At 48.8% G+C, this 15818-nt stretch overlaps 1 protein-coding gene across 5 annotated transcripts in view; it reads right to left on the bottom strand.

The window, feature by feature from the left end:
• Positions 1-15818, bottom strand: part of znf423 (zinc finger protein 423) — a 170162-nt gene that overhangs the window by 78570 nt on the left and 75774 nt on the right. The window lies entirely within an intron of this gene.

Raw genomic sequence — 15818 nt, 5'->3', positions numbered from 1 at the left:
TTTTCCCTTCCCACTACCCACTCGTACAATATGTGTTATACAAAAGGTATGCACTGCATATTTGGTGGAAAATAGATGAATGTGATGAATCGATGCACTCGAAAAATGTAGATGCTGTGCAGAGCAAATCAAAAAACTGCAGGGGTTTGTGGGTCATCTTGTTGTAAAAACATGAATTATGAATTTAGCTTGGAGCTAGGAAAGAAACCTCTGCTCTAAAAGACTGTAAAATAGAGATATTACATGGAAGATAAAGGCAACAGGAGAGAGATGCCATCCAGCCACAACAATGAGGAGAGTAATATTACAGGACGAGGGCAAGTTAATAAACAAGTATGAACGAGACCAACGAAATGGACAAAGATGGAAAGAAAAGATGCTGGGAAATATGTTTGAGAGAATTTGTACAGAGAAGCGGAGGGGAAGCAGGAGAAACTAACAATTACAGCCTATTTATATGCTACAGATCAAACCAGTAACACGCTGTTTTGTTGAGTACATAAATCCTAACATAAATGCTATTTTGAGCCCAAAACGGAGTACCACCTGCATTGTGTGTGTGTGTGTGTGTGTGTGTGTGTGTGTATGCGTGCATCTGTGCTCGTGCGTGAGTGTGTGCTGTATTTATGTGTGGGTAACTATGTAAGCGTGATGGAGGGGGGAACAACTCTGTTTCTCAGATTACAGTTAAGGCCTGTACCCCACTGTCTACACAGCTGGGGTGTCTGGACATCCCCTCCCTATTGTAGCCATTCCCCCCAGTCCTCCTCTCATGCCTTTGTGTCCGTGTCAGGATAAGAGTCATTCTGACACAAGTTAAACCCCGGCAACACAGGAGCGAGAGAGGGCCTCGGCGTCCCGAATAAAGAGAGGGGATGAAAAGCCCAAAAGGGCCTTAACTGGGGTGAATTCTTTGGCTGCACAATGAAAGCGTGGCCCCTGACAGGCTGGTCTCTGATGTGAGCCGAGTGGAGGTGAGAGAGCAGAGGGGAGAGCTGCTCACGACTGACAGGTACGCTGTCCTGCCGAGCCCCAGCCATGTACTGCACCACATCACACCACATACAAAGGAACACTTGCTTGAGCATGAAGAAGAAGAAATAAATAAAATGAGAGCTAAATAAGTAGAGAAGTGGGAGGGAGAAAGAATGGTGAGGGAAGAAGAGAAGAAAAAAAAACTCCTGGCACATGTGGTCATTCTGTCGAATTCTAAATCTATTAATGCTAATGCAATCCCTCTGACTGCAACAGAATGTGAGAAATCACTTTTGAGAAAGGAGATTATAGTCATTAAATAGCCTTAATCCTCAGAAGTGTGGCTGTCGGAAAATGGAAGATCACATGGCTTTTAGAGGGCTTTTGTCATCGGTCCGCTGGGGGACTTGGCAAGAGCACTAAACAGGGTAAGAAATTTCAATGAAAAGTTAAATTAGAAAAGAAACAGAAAATAAAGAGGGGGAAAGGCGAGGGGGAAGCAGAGAGAAAAGCGAGAAAAGACTGGAATGGGCTCGCAAACACATGCTGCTCCCATGTCTCCTCACTCCAGCGTTCCCAAGCACACCCCTGATGGCTTCTCTGTCTTTATCTCGCTCTCCCAGTCTGTTCCACCCTCCGTCCGCCCATGTCTTTCATGTTGTTACTCATTACTGAATTAACAGGCTACAGTCATGGCTGCCCCTGGCGCTGGCCTTCACCTCCGCTGCCATGGCCCAGGTGGAGGGGTGGGGCCAGGCAGGGAGGAGGGAGTGCCTGGCAGATGGAGACACTGCAGTCCAGAGGAAGAACGGCCATCCTGCCTCCAATCAGGGCCCAGTAATTGGAACTGGCCGAACAAAACACAAGGCCACAGACGAAGGACCCAACTGAGCTCTACCTGAGCACGAGCATAGAGGTAGTGGATGGATGGAGCAGGGATGGACAATTTTGGTCTGAGTTTCAAGAGGACACCCCATGCTGCCCACCCCCCACCTCGCTCTATCCAGACTGGGCCGGCCTGATGACGCCTGTCCCCTCTCTAATAGGCTAGCCAGCCAGCCAGCATGCCGAGGCCGGAGCGTGGAGGAAACGCGGTAATGAAGACATGCCCAGCCTGGCGTCCCCAGCTCTAGCTTGCTCTTCCCCTCATCAGACACGAGGACAGAGGTCCGTCTCCCCGTGTACCCCATCCCAAAACCACGCCACCCCTGAGATGCCGCTGTGGCGGCGTCTCCTCTGAAGTGCAACAGAAACACAGCCCCAGAAAGCAAAAAGCCAGGCTGTTCATTAGAGCAGGACGGCCTCCCTCCGTTTCCACATGATGTCCACAACACTGACTGGCAGACAGAGACTAACGCCTTCCTTCATGTCCAAACAATGTGATCATTAATAATCTGTTCTATCAACTGAACTGCCACTAAACCTGCTCCATATGCATATGGAGATAATCTGCAGTGTCAACGTGCTCCTCCTGGGGGGAGCAAACAGCCAGCTTGACTGGGCTGACATCTCTCTACTGAGACTTGATTAAAAGCAGGGGGTCTGTTTCTATCCTATTCTAGAAAGCAGTTGTCTGTAGTCACTCAGGCCTTGGACAACCGTGGTGTGTGTGTGTGTGTTATTTATGCCGTACACATCATTTCAATACCACACAACATGGTTTGGACTAGGACAAAAACAAAGTGGGTGACCATTGAATCAATATTTATGGATGATCAATAGTTGTAATGAAGAGTAACAGCAAGGTCCATAGCTGCTGCCACCCCCCAGTGGGTCAGAGACAACAGGAATCAGGTAACAAGACTGGCCCTACTGAGGGAGCAGTGGGTAATGTAGAAGGTCTTCTCTAATAAGACTACTGTACAGTATGTGTGTATGTTTATCATATGGGCTCACCTCGTCACATTCCCCTGCCCTCCACTCACACCCCTCCTCCCTAATTAACATTTCCACCTTTCAGTCTGGCTCCCTGCCCAAACTTCCACCGAGCCCCCTGCCTGGCTCCCAACCCCATCCCCTTGGCCCCCTTCCCATGGCCCCAGGCAGCAGAGACGCACCGTAGGGGGCAGAAAAACAACTTCCAGCCAGGTCTCTGACAGGGCAGCGCAGCATGCAGGCCAGACAAGCCTGGAGCAACGGACAAGCCGACAGGGGGAATGGAACTTTCAAGAGGAGAACTGCTCCCCATTTTCAAGCTCCTTCTGTCCTTACTTCTCATCTCTTCTCCCCTCTTCCTTCCTCCCACTATCAATCCATCGTTTCCAAACTTTTCCAGGGTAAAACTATCAACCTAAATTGTGGTACACTATGCTATAACTCATTCCTCAGTCAAATACTGTATCACAACACACACTGACTTCTGATGGGGTCTGAAGCCATGTGGGGTTGTTGTTGACCATCAAAATGTTTAATCTCCCTCTTACACACATTTGTCTCCCTAGGCCTAGTCTGTCTCTAGAGGTCTCCAGTCCACTGCTGTCCCTCAGACCCATGGGAAGCAGTCTGTCAGGGACCTGAGTACTGGAGGACACACACACACAGGGTGGGTGAAGTCAGAGCGGACGCAGTCTGTCAGGGGCCTGAGTCCTGGAGGACACAGTCACACGCTGCCCACAGCCCATATGGAGCATTTGGCGCCCAAAAGTTCCCAAGCAGCCGGCCACATTCCCAGGGCAGAAGGTGAGGGGCAGGGGGCGTCGGGGTGAGGGGGGCATGGGGCGGCAACAGCTGACAGGCCTCTCCTCTATTCACCACCCAAGAGACATCCAGGTGACAGGAGGGGAACTGGGACAAACATGGGAGGTTGACCAGTATATGAGTCACTCAGTCCTAAAGACACAACCTTGAACCACTAAGGACCTCCATCATACAGTGCATTCTGAAAGTATTCAGACACCTAGACTTTTCTCACATTATATGTTACAGCCTCATTCTGAAATGTATTACAGATTTGTTTTCTTATCAATCTACGCACAATACCCCATACTGCCAAACGAAAACAGATATTTAGAAATATTTGCTAAATTAAAAATCAAAAACAGAAATACCTTAATTACATAAGTATTCAGACCCTCTGCTATGAGACTTGAAATTGAGCCCAGATGCATCCCGTTTCCATTGATGTGTCCAGGCACAGATCTGGGCAAGGGTACCAAAACATTTTTGCAGCATTGAAGGTCCTCAAGAACACAGTGGCCTCCATCACTCTTAAATTGAAGACGTTTGGAACCACCAAGACTCATCCTGGAGCTGCCGCCCAGCCAAACTGAGCAATCGGGGAGAAGGGCCTTGGTCAGGGAGGTGACCAAGAACCCGATAGTCACTCCGACAGAACTCCAGAGTTCCTCTGTGGAGATGGGAGAACAGTGGACACATGGAAAAAGCACTACAGCCCGCTTGGAGTTTGCCAAAAGGCAAAGTTTCTGAATGTCCTTGAGTGACCCAGCCAGAGCCCGGACTTGAACCCAATTAAACATCTCTGGGGAGACCTGAAAATAGCTGTGCAGCGAAGTTTGAGAAGATCTGCAGAGAAGAATGGAAGAAACTGCCAAAATACAGGTGTGCCAAGCTTGTAGCCCCATACAGAAGAAGACTCAAGGCTGTAATTGCTGCAAAAGGTGCTTTGACAAAGTACTGAGTAAAGGGGCTGTATACTGACGTAAATGTGATATAAAAAACAGTTTTTGCTTTGTCATTATGGGGTATTGTGTGTGGATTGGTGAGAGGAAAAAATATGAAAAAACAACTTACACTGAAAATGGAAGTTTGGTAACTGAATCTTGGTACAATCTCACTCAGTTGTTATGCGTACAGATTTTCAGAAAACTCTGTTAAATATCTGCTCCGAATTAAGATTAAATGATGTCTGCAGAAAGAATGGGGTGTCAGCAATTATTTGGGGAGGGGAGTTATTGAACTACATTAAGTGAAGCAGACTTACACCGGGTAATGTTACTACATAAGGAGAAAGTAACGTCCAATAAAATTCATAGAATTGTGAATGTGCGTCGAGAGCGAGCGAGAGAGAGAGAGAGACCAACCGTGATTGGTTAAGATGAGTTTGACTCAAGTCTTGGTCGGTCTGTGAGAGCTGCAAGGAGCCAGCACTGTTAAACAGGTGCACATTAATTACATGTGAAGTGTACCAAAACAAGTCTTGCTACTGAGGCCATGTGGAGGAAGATGGCAGGCATCTGGTTCTCCCTCTCTCCCCCTACTCCATCCTGCACTCTCTACCTCTACTCTCTCTCTGCCCATCTCTTCTTCTCATCCCTCTCCAACCTTGCCTCTCTCTCGCTCTACCTCTCAGTCCCTCTCCCTTGCCTGTGTCACAGTGTGTGAGTAACATTTTGGGCATGTTCCCTCTGTCAATGGGCAACTGTTGTAAGATCCCATGGATGAAATCAACAGCACAAACCTTCAACAGACCCTGCTTTGCTCAACCGCCATGGTTTCACCTGCCACCATAGCTTTGCTCAACCGCTATGGTTTCACCTGCCACCATAGCAGCACCACCACACCATCGGTTTCAGTCAGCCCTTCGTCAGTGTCCGGCTATGGTGCTCTTGTTCTCTGGGATTCGAGCGTCCTCTCTTTCCCTGGGCTTTAGGCAGACCCCACCGAAGCGTTTTCTCCGTCATTCAGCCCTCAACCTCTCCCCTATGATCAAACACATCCATTCTCTCACAGCTCACCAGGTCCTCTTGTTGCATGTAACCCTCTTCCCTCTCTCCTGACTATTCTCCAGGGCTTTTCAATGGGTTGTGACTCAGGTCTTATGACGCTGTTCTGCTCTGTAGGGTTATGAGTCAGACACTGTGTTGGTCTCTGTGCTGTGACTAAGGTGTATGCTGAGGATTTTCTAGGTTAAAGCCGTTCTCTCAGCATCATTCAACAGAGCTCAATCAACTAAACCTCATTATTAAAAATAGCCGGCATCGCCAGCGGCAGGTTCAGCATAGGAGGAGTTTAGTGGAGGGGTTAGCGTATGTACTCAGCCTTGGGATAGAGGAGTTACCAGGAGACATCACTTACGTAATGTCACTCCTATCTATCTGTGGTATGACAGCCATGTCCACTCAGAAATCTAACAAGAGACATATGGTCCTTTAGTAAAGACAAATGGAGTATGAAACAAGCATCCCTTTCCATACTGTCCAGGCCTGGCTAAGAACACCAAAATAAAATCTGCTTCAGAAAATCAGCTACCCCAACAACTAGAGACATTGCCACCTAGAGTCTGCCTGGGAGAATACAAGGCAGTGGTATACTGCCCCAAACATGCATCCATATATCCACTGAATGAGATGGGGGAAAGACATTATACCACTACATTGTGTCTGTCAAATAACAAACAGACATACAAAATGTCCTCATGTTGTGAGCGACTCCAACCAGACTAACGTACACTCTCTGTATCTCTACCAGTGGAGCAGAGCTAGTTGTCATTCTGCCAGTTTTCCTGTTCCTCTGAGGTTACCCCATGTTTGTAGACCCCCACACCCCCACCCTGGTGTAGTAGGGCCTGTAAATAAGTCATGCCGGCAGCTGGAGCTGAGCAGAAGCAGTAGGCTGAGCTGTGTGGTTTCAGATGGGGAGATGCAGGCAGCAGCAGCCTGGGCTGAGAGATGGGGGTTAGGACTGGGGCTCCTGGGAGGCTTGGGGCCCAGGGGACCCCCAGCACAGGCAGAGAGAGGCGGGTACCTCCTGCCCACTGTGACACCCTAGGAGACCCCCGGCCTCTCTGGGGAGGAGCGGCACTGAGAGGAACACCTGGACCTGCCATTAGTGAGACACTGAGGGAGTAGAGCACAGACGGTGAGAAGGAACCACACACACACGGGTAGAGACACACACACACACACTGGCAGGTAGAGGTACACACGCACGCACACACACTCGCAGGCAGAGACACACACACACACACACACTAGCAGGCAGAGACACACACAGGCAGAGACACACACTGGCAGAGACACACACACACACACACAGGCATAGACACACACACAGGCATAGACACACACACAGGCATAGACACACACACAGGCATAGACACACACACACACACACATAGACACACACACACACATAGACACACACACACACACACACACACACACACACACACACACACACACACACACACACACACACACACACACACACACACACACACACACACACTGACAGAGCCACACACACACACACACACACACAGAGCCCCACACACACACAGAGCCACACACACAGAGCCCCACACACACACACAGAGCCCCACACACACACACACACACACACACACACACACACACACACACACACACACTGACAGAGCCCCCACACACACACACTGACAGAGCCACACACACACACACTGACAGAGCCACACACACACACTGACAGAGCCACACACACATAGCCACACACACAGAGCCACACACACACAGAGCCACACACACACAGAGCCACACACACACAGAGCCACACACACACTGACAGAGCCCCACACACACACACACACACACACACTGACAGAGCCACACACACTGACAGAGCCCCACACACACACTGACAGAGCCCCACACACACACACACACACACACTGACAGAGCCACACACACACACACACACAGAGCCACACACACACACACACACACACACACACACACACACACAGAGCCACACACACACACACAGCCACACACACCACACACACAGACACCACACACACAGAGCCACACACACACACACACACACAGACAGAGCCACACACACACACACACACAGAGCCACACACACACACACACAGACAGAGCCACACACACACACACACAGACAGAGCCACACACACACACACACACAGGCATAGACACACACACACACACAGAGCCACACACACTGACAGAGCCACACACACACACACACACACACACACACAGAGCCACACACACAGAGCCACACACACACACACTGACAGAGCCCCACACACACACACACTGACAGAGCCCCACACACACACACACTGACAGAGCCCCACACTCACACACACTGACAGAGCCCCACACACACACTGACAGAGCCCCACACACACACACACACACACACACACTGACAGAGCCCCACACACACACTGACAGAGCCCCACACACACACTGACAGAGCCCCACACACACACTGACAGAGCCCCACACACACACTGACAGAGCCCCACACACACACTGACAGAGCCCCACACACACACTGACAGAGCCCCCCCACACACACACACACACACACACTGACAGAGCCCCCACACACACACTGACAGAGCCCCACACACACACACACACTGACAGAGCCCCACACACACACACACACTGACAGAGCCCCACACACACACACACACTGACAGAGCCACACACACACACACACACACACACACACTGACAGAGCCCCACACACACACACACACTGACAGAGCCCCACACACACACACACACACACTGACAGAGCCCCACACACACACACACACACTGACAGAGCCCCACACACACACACACTGACAGAGCCACACACACACACACTGACAGAGCCCCACACACACACACACACACACACTGACAGAGCCCCACACACACACACACACACACTGACAGAGCCCCACACACACACACACTGACAGAGCCACACACACACACACTGACAGAGCCACACACACACACACACAGACAGAGCCCCACACACACACACACTGACAGAGCCCCACACACACACACACTGACAGAGCCCCACACACACACACACACACTGACAGAGCCCCACACACACACACTGACAGAGCCACACACACACACTGACAGAGCCTCACACACACACACTGACAGAGCCACACACACACACTGACAGAGCCACACACACCCACACACACACAGGCAGAGACAGGCAGACATACACACAGACACAGTGCCACAAACACAAAACCCCTCCGATTCAAGAAGACAGGCATGGATACACACAAGCAGTAACACAGAATAGGAACCAATACAGAGCACAGGCTCTGATTGACGGGTACTCACACACCCACACAGTAAGCAACAGAGAGGAGGCAGGGTGAAGGAGAAACCTGGACAACCCTGCTATTGTGACTGTACACTGTGAATAAGGACAGGATAATTAGTCTGTTATTAAACTGCTCAGGGTGACACCAGAGCACCCAGCTGGGGTTCAAGGACACAGAGAGAGCTCCACCTCAACACTGTCATTACACCACCTCTCACTGTCACACAGAGAGACCGGGTGAGGGGGGTGAGGGAGAGAGACAAAAATAGGAAGATGAGACACACACACAGAGGAAGAGAGAAATAGGTTGTTAGAGAGATATTTACAACTAGAGCTGCCCAAATCATCTGCAGCAACAGCAAATCATTTTCTCCACAAATGTTTGGATTTTCCTGTTCTGTAATTCCTGCCTTGAGCAGCACATCACCTCTCCTGGACAGGTGATGGGAGAGCTGGTCAGAGTACAGCCATGTCCAGGAGCGATGTGTCTGGGCAACATGCCTTCAGTCTGCAGCGCTACTCTACCACACACACACACACACACACACACAAATTCATTTACTGTCCTGGTGGGGACCAAAACATTTATTCCCATTTATAATCCTATTTCCCTAAACCCTAACCTAAACCCTAACCTAAACCCTAACCTAAACATAACGCTTAACCCCAAATTGTAACCATAAGCCTAACCCTTAAGCCTAAAATAGCCTTTTTCCTTGTGGGGACTGACTTCTGGTCACCACAAGAATAGTAAAACCACAAACACACACACACTTTGTACAGATCTCAGAGCAAGCCCTTCCACCTGCCAAGCTACACCTACAATACTCCCCACTCATTTCCAGTCCAATGGAACTAGTACTCACCTCAATTGAACTGCAATTAGGGTTAAAAGATTTGTACTGATTATGTATAGCTACAATTGCCTAGCTGTAGCTAACAATACTGGTGTGATTGAACTGCCTATGGACTGCGTGGATACACACTAGCAATTAGCTGAGCAGAATGGCTATATCAAATACACAGGGTGGTGAATCAACAGGCCATTATTGTAGCTTGGCCATTACCTTCCAAACAAACAAAGCATGTCCCTGATTCCACCCACACAGCCACACAACCACACAGTCACAGCTAGGCCGGACAGGATCAATGCCTGGCAGGACTTGTCTCTGACAGGGAGCTACATAGAGACAACAGGTGGGGTTCCCTGTTTAGTGTAGGTCTACTTTCATAATTGCATTATTATTTTCCAACTAACAGTCCCTGGCCCTCTCCTACACACATGCACGCACCATGCATATGCCTCATAATTGTTTACTGTTCAAACAAGGGGCGGGACCTTTGAACGAGGGACAACGGTCAGAGGGGGCATGTCTGGGAGTCGGTCAGGGCTGGCTCAACGAAGGGCTGGTTGTTGGCTTTGTGAGTCTGCTTCACACAAGACCAGAAATAAGAGAAGAGCTTTTAACTTTGGACTACAAAGCACCCCCCCAAAAAAATCTGTATCAAGTTCAATGTGGTCATCAACAAAAAGGGCCCAACTTTAAAACAAAAAATAGGGGAAAATATACGTTTCTTTGTGTATTAAAGAGCGCAGAGCCGCACAGTGTGTATCAAAAGGGGGTACGGACAGGGGGAAAGGAGCCACAGAGAAAAGAAATGGAGAACGAGACAAAGGTAGAGCTAGTGGGGGGAAAAATATCTGTCCAACATGAAACAGATCAAAGGCAGAGGCCGGGAGAATGAGAGGCCAGGGGGTCCTGTAATTACGGTCTACATCCGCCAAACCATGGAGCGAGAGAGGGAGGATGGGGGTTCCCAAAAACTTCTCAAATCCATTGGCTCCTGGGGTTGCCTTTGCTCTAGTCCTCACCCCCCACCCCCCAAACCCCCACCAGGCCGTACAAACAGTGCCAGATCTAGTTCTGCCCTTCTCCCCCCTCCTCCCCGCCAGCGAGGCCCCAATCCACTCAGGGGTCCTCCCGCTGGCCTGCGGGGGGATGGCTGTCCACTGTGACTGCCCGACAGAGAGAGAAAAAAACTTTTGTTGGGAACTTCTGGCATCGCCCCAGGGGCTGTTCTCTGGGAAGGAGAAACCAAACTGACCTTCACACACACACAAAACCATTAAACAAACCCTCTCACATTCTGTTACATACAAGAACATGCATTCAATAAGCCGTCAACATGCCTATATGTGAGAGAGAATGCTTACACACACATACACTCGCACACAACTGGCTTCTGCAGATGCATAGTGGGAGGAATAGATCAATGGTGACCACTGGCTGGTTTGACTCCACAGCAGAAAAAAGGATTGCAGAGGGACCAGACAAAAAGTACTGCACCCTCCCGACTTCAAACACCTCACCACCTCCACCTTTTAATAAAGCACAAGAACAGAAACATGGAAATGTTAGGGAAAAAGACAATGCGGCTTTTAGCTCATTGTGCTTTCATGCCTTTCTACGGACCCCACGTCCCCCTCCCACCCAGCTTTCTAATGCTGCCTACCCTCGGCATGCTAATGACAGATCACCTCACCCATTCGGCTGCCCGTCAGACTGTCACGATTCAGGGTACAGTGGACCACGGTACTCCTCAAAAGACACCACACACCCCACCTGGTCCTGCAGTAACATACACCAGCCTGGGTTACAGTACTACACGACCACCCGGTCCTGCAGTAACATACACCAGCCTGGGTTACAGTACAACACAACCACCTGTGTTACAGTACTACACAACCACCTGGGTTACAGTACTACACAACCACCTGGGTTACAGTAAGTACACCAACCTGGGTTACAGTAACTACACCAACGTGAGTTACTGTACTACACCAACCTGGGTTACAGTAACTACACCAACCTGTGTTACAGTACTACACCAACCTGTGTTACAGTACTACACCAACCTGTGTTACAGTACTACACCAACCTGTGTTACAGTACTACACCAACCTGTGTTACAGTACTACACCAACCTGTGTTACAGTACTACACAACCACCTGGGTTACAGTAAGTACACCAACCTGGGTTACAGTAACTACACCAACCTGAGTTACTGTACTACACCAAACTGGGTTACAGTAACTACACCAACCTGTGTTACAGTAACTACACCAACCTGGGTTACAGTAACTACACCAACCTGGGTTACAGTACTACACCAACGTGTGTTACAGTACTACACCAACCTGGGTTACAGTAACTACATCAACCTGTGTTACAGTACTACACCAACCTGTGTTACAGTAACTACACGACCACCTGGGTTACAGTAACTACACGACCACCTGGGTTACAGTAACTACACCAACCTGGGTTACAGTAACTACACCAACCTGGGTTACAGTAACTACACCAACCTGGGTTACAGTACTACACCAACCTGGGTTACAGTACTACACAAACCTGGGTTACAGTACTACACCAACCTGGGTTATAATACTACACCAACCTGGGTTACAGTACTACACCAACCTGGGTTACAGTAACTACACCAACTTGGGTTACAGTACTACACCAACCTGGGTTACAGTACTACACCAACCTGGGTTACAGTACTACACCAACCTGGGTTACAGTAACTACACCAACCTGGGTTACAGTACTACACCAACCTGGGTTACAGTACTACACCAACCTGGGTTACAGTACTACACGACCCCCTGGGCTACAGTAAGTACACAAACCTGGGTTACAGTAACTACACCAACCTGGGCTACAGTAAGTACACCAACCTGGGTTACAGTAAGTACACCAACCTGGGTTACAGTAAGTACACAAACCTGGGTTACAGTACGTACACCAACCTGGGTTATAATACTACACCAACCTGGGTTACAGTACTACACCAACCTGGGTTACAGTAACTACACCAACTTGGGTTACAGTACTACACCAACCTGGGTTACAGTAACTACACCAACCTGGGTTACAGTACTACACCAACCTGGGTTACAGTACTACACCAACCTGGGTTACAGTAACTACACCAACCTGGGTTACAGTACTACACCAACCTGGGTTACAGTACTACACCAACCTGGGTTACAGTACTACACCAACCTGGGTTACAGTACTACACAACCAAACCTGGGTTACAGTACTACACAACCACCTGGGTTACAGTACTACAAAACCACCTGGGTTACAGTACTACACAACAACCTGGGTTACAGTACTACTACACAACCACCTGGGTTACAGTACTGGGTTACACAACCACCTGGGTTACAGTACTACACGACCACCTGGGCTACAGTAAAGTACACCACCTGGGTTACAGTAACTACACCAACCTGGGTTACAGTACTACACCAACCTGGGTTACAGTACTAACCTGGGTTACGACCCCCTGGGCTACAGTAAGTACACAAACCTGGGTTACAGTAACTACACCAACCTGGGCTACAGTAAGTACACCAACCTGGGTTACAGTAAGTACACCAACCTGGGTTACAGTAAGTACACCAACCTGGGTTACAGTAAGTACACAAACCTGGGTTACAGTAAGTACACAAACCTGGGTTACAGTAAGTACACAAACCTGGGTTATAATACTACACCAACCTGGGTTACAGTACTACACCAACCTGGGTTACAGTAACTACACCAACCTGGGTTACAGTAACTACACCAACCTGGGTTACAGTACTACACCAACCTGGGTTACAGTACTACACCAACCTGGGATACAGTACTACACCAACCTGGGTTACAGTACTACACCAACCTGGGATACAGTAACTACACCAACCTGGGTTACAGTACTACACCAACCTGGGTTACAGTACTACACAACCACCTGTGTTACAGTACTACACAACCACCTGGGTTACAGTACTACACAACCACCTGGGTTACAGTACTACACAACCACCTGGGTTACAGTAACTACACCAACCTGTGTTACAATACTACACGACCACCTGGGCTACAGTAAGTACACCGACCTGGGTTACAGTACTACACAACCACCTGGGTTACAGTAACTACACCAACCTGTGTTACAATACTACACGACCACCTGGGATACAGTAAGTACACCGACCTGGGTTACAGTAACTACACCAACCTGGGTTACAGTACTACACCAACCTGGGTTACAGTACTACACGACCCCCTGGGCTACAGTAAGTACACCAACCTGGGTTACAGTAAGTACACCAACCTGGGTTACAGTAAGTACACCAACCTGGGTTACAGTAAGTACACCAACCTGGGTTACAGTAAGTACACCAACCTGGGTTACAGTAAGTACACCAACCTGGGTTACAGTAAGTACACAAACCTGGGTTACAGTACTACACGACCCCCTGGGCTACAGTAACTACACCAACCTGGGTTACAGTAACTACACCAACCTGGGTTACAGTAACTACACCAACCTGGGTTACAGTAACTACACCAACCTGGGTTACAGTACTACACCAACCTGGGTTACAGTACTACACAACCCCCTGGGCTACAGTAAGTACACCAACCTGGGTTACAGTAACTACACCACCCTGGGTTACAGTACTACACCAACCTGGGTTACAGTACTACACGACCCCCTGGGCTACAGTAAGTACACAAACCTGGGTTACAGTAACTATACCAACCTGGGCTACAGTAAGTACACCAACCTGGGTTACAGTGAGTACACCAACCTGGGTTACAGTAAGTACACCAACCTGGGTTACAGTAAGTACACAAACCTGGGTTACAGTACTACACAACCCCCTGGGCTACAGTAACTACACCAACCTGGGTTACAGTAACTACACCAACCTGGGTTACAGTACTACACAAACATGGGTTACAGTACTACACGACCCCCTAGACTACAGTAAGTACACAAACCTGGGTTACAGTAACTACACCAACCTGGGTTACAGTACTACACAAACATGGGTTACAGTACTACACGACCCCCTAGACTACAGTAAGTACACAAACCTGGGTTACAGTAAGTACACCAACCTGGGTTACAGTACTACACGACCCCCTGGGCTCGGCACAAAACCTGAATTACTGGAGCCAGGAGGTTAATACAGTATTATTGCATTCCATTTCACAACCATAGAGACTTTTTAGCCACTGGCTGAAAGGACAGGAACATTTTATTCAATTTCCTAATTTTATTAAAAGGGTTTGACTGATTGAGTTTAATCTGCATGACTTCAACATGTCAAGAGAGAATAAGGACACGGCAAGACAGAAGCTGCCAAACTCATAATGTAGGCCATTCACCTGGATGCATATTCACAGCTCTTACAGTACCTCCATCCACACACCACCAGCCCTCCTGTGACACGTAGTTCGATGCCAGGCGAGGCTAAAAGCACATGCCTGCCCCAAAATTAAATTAATACAACAATTCAATTAAATCAAACCCCCAAGTGTTGTTATAACTTACTGTTGTTCCATTACTGAAATTGTATTACAAAAAAATAAATAATTAGACGTGGGTATCTAGAAAAAAACAATTCCTCTTGCCTAATTTAATGTGGGTTTTCCTTGTTGACCCTCTTTCTGCTCTGATATTGATACCTATGAGTTACAATGAAGGGACTATGGGGTCAGGCCTGGAGTTGGTGGATGGGTGGACGGGGGGTGGACGGGAGTCTAGTGTTGAAGGTAAGCAGTTGTGTTCGGAACCAGTTTGCTAGCCTGCTACTAGTTAGCGACACAAGTGGACACTACAACACTGTGTTCCATCAGCCATGGGCCAAATGGAGAATTGTAGACCAGATCATCCTCTCTTCCAGATGGACTTACCAAACAGGACAACAGCAGCATAGAGGCCCATG

This window comes from Oncorhynchus keta, chromosome 17 (assembly GCF_023373465.1).
Source record: "Oncorhynchus keta strain PuntledgeMale-10-30-2019 chromosome 17, Oket_V2, whole genome shotgun sequence".
NCBI lineage: Eukaryota > Metazoa > Chordata > Actinopteri > Salmoniformes > Salmonidae > Oncorhynchus > Oncorhynchus keta.
Note: the sequence above shows the minus strand (reverse complement) of the source record. Positions and strands in the feature narration are given on the sequence as shown.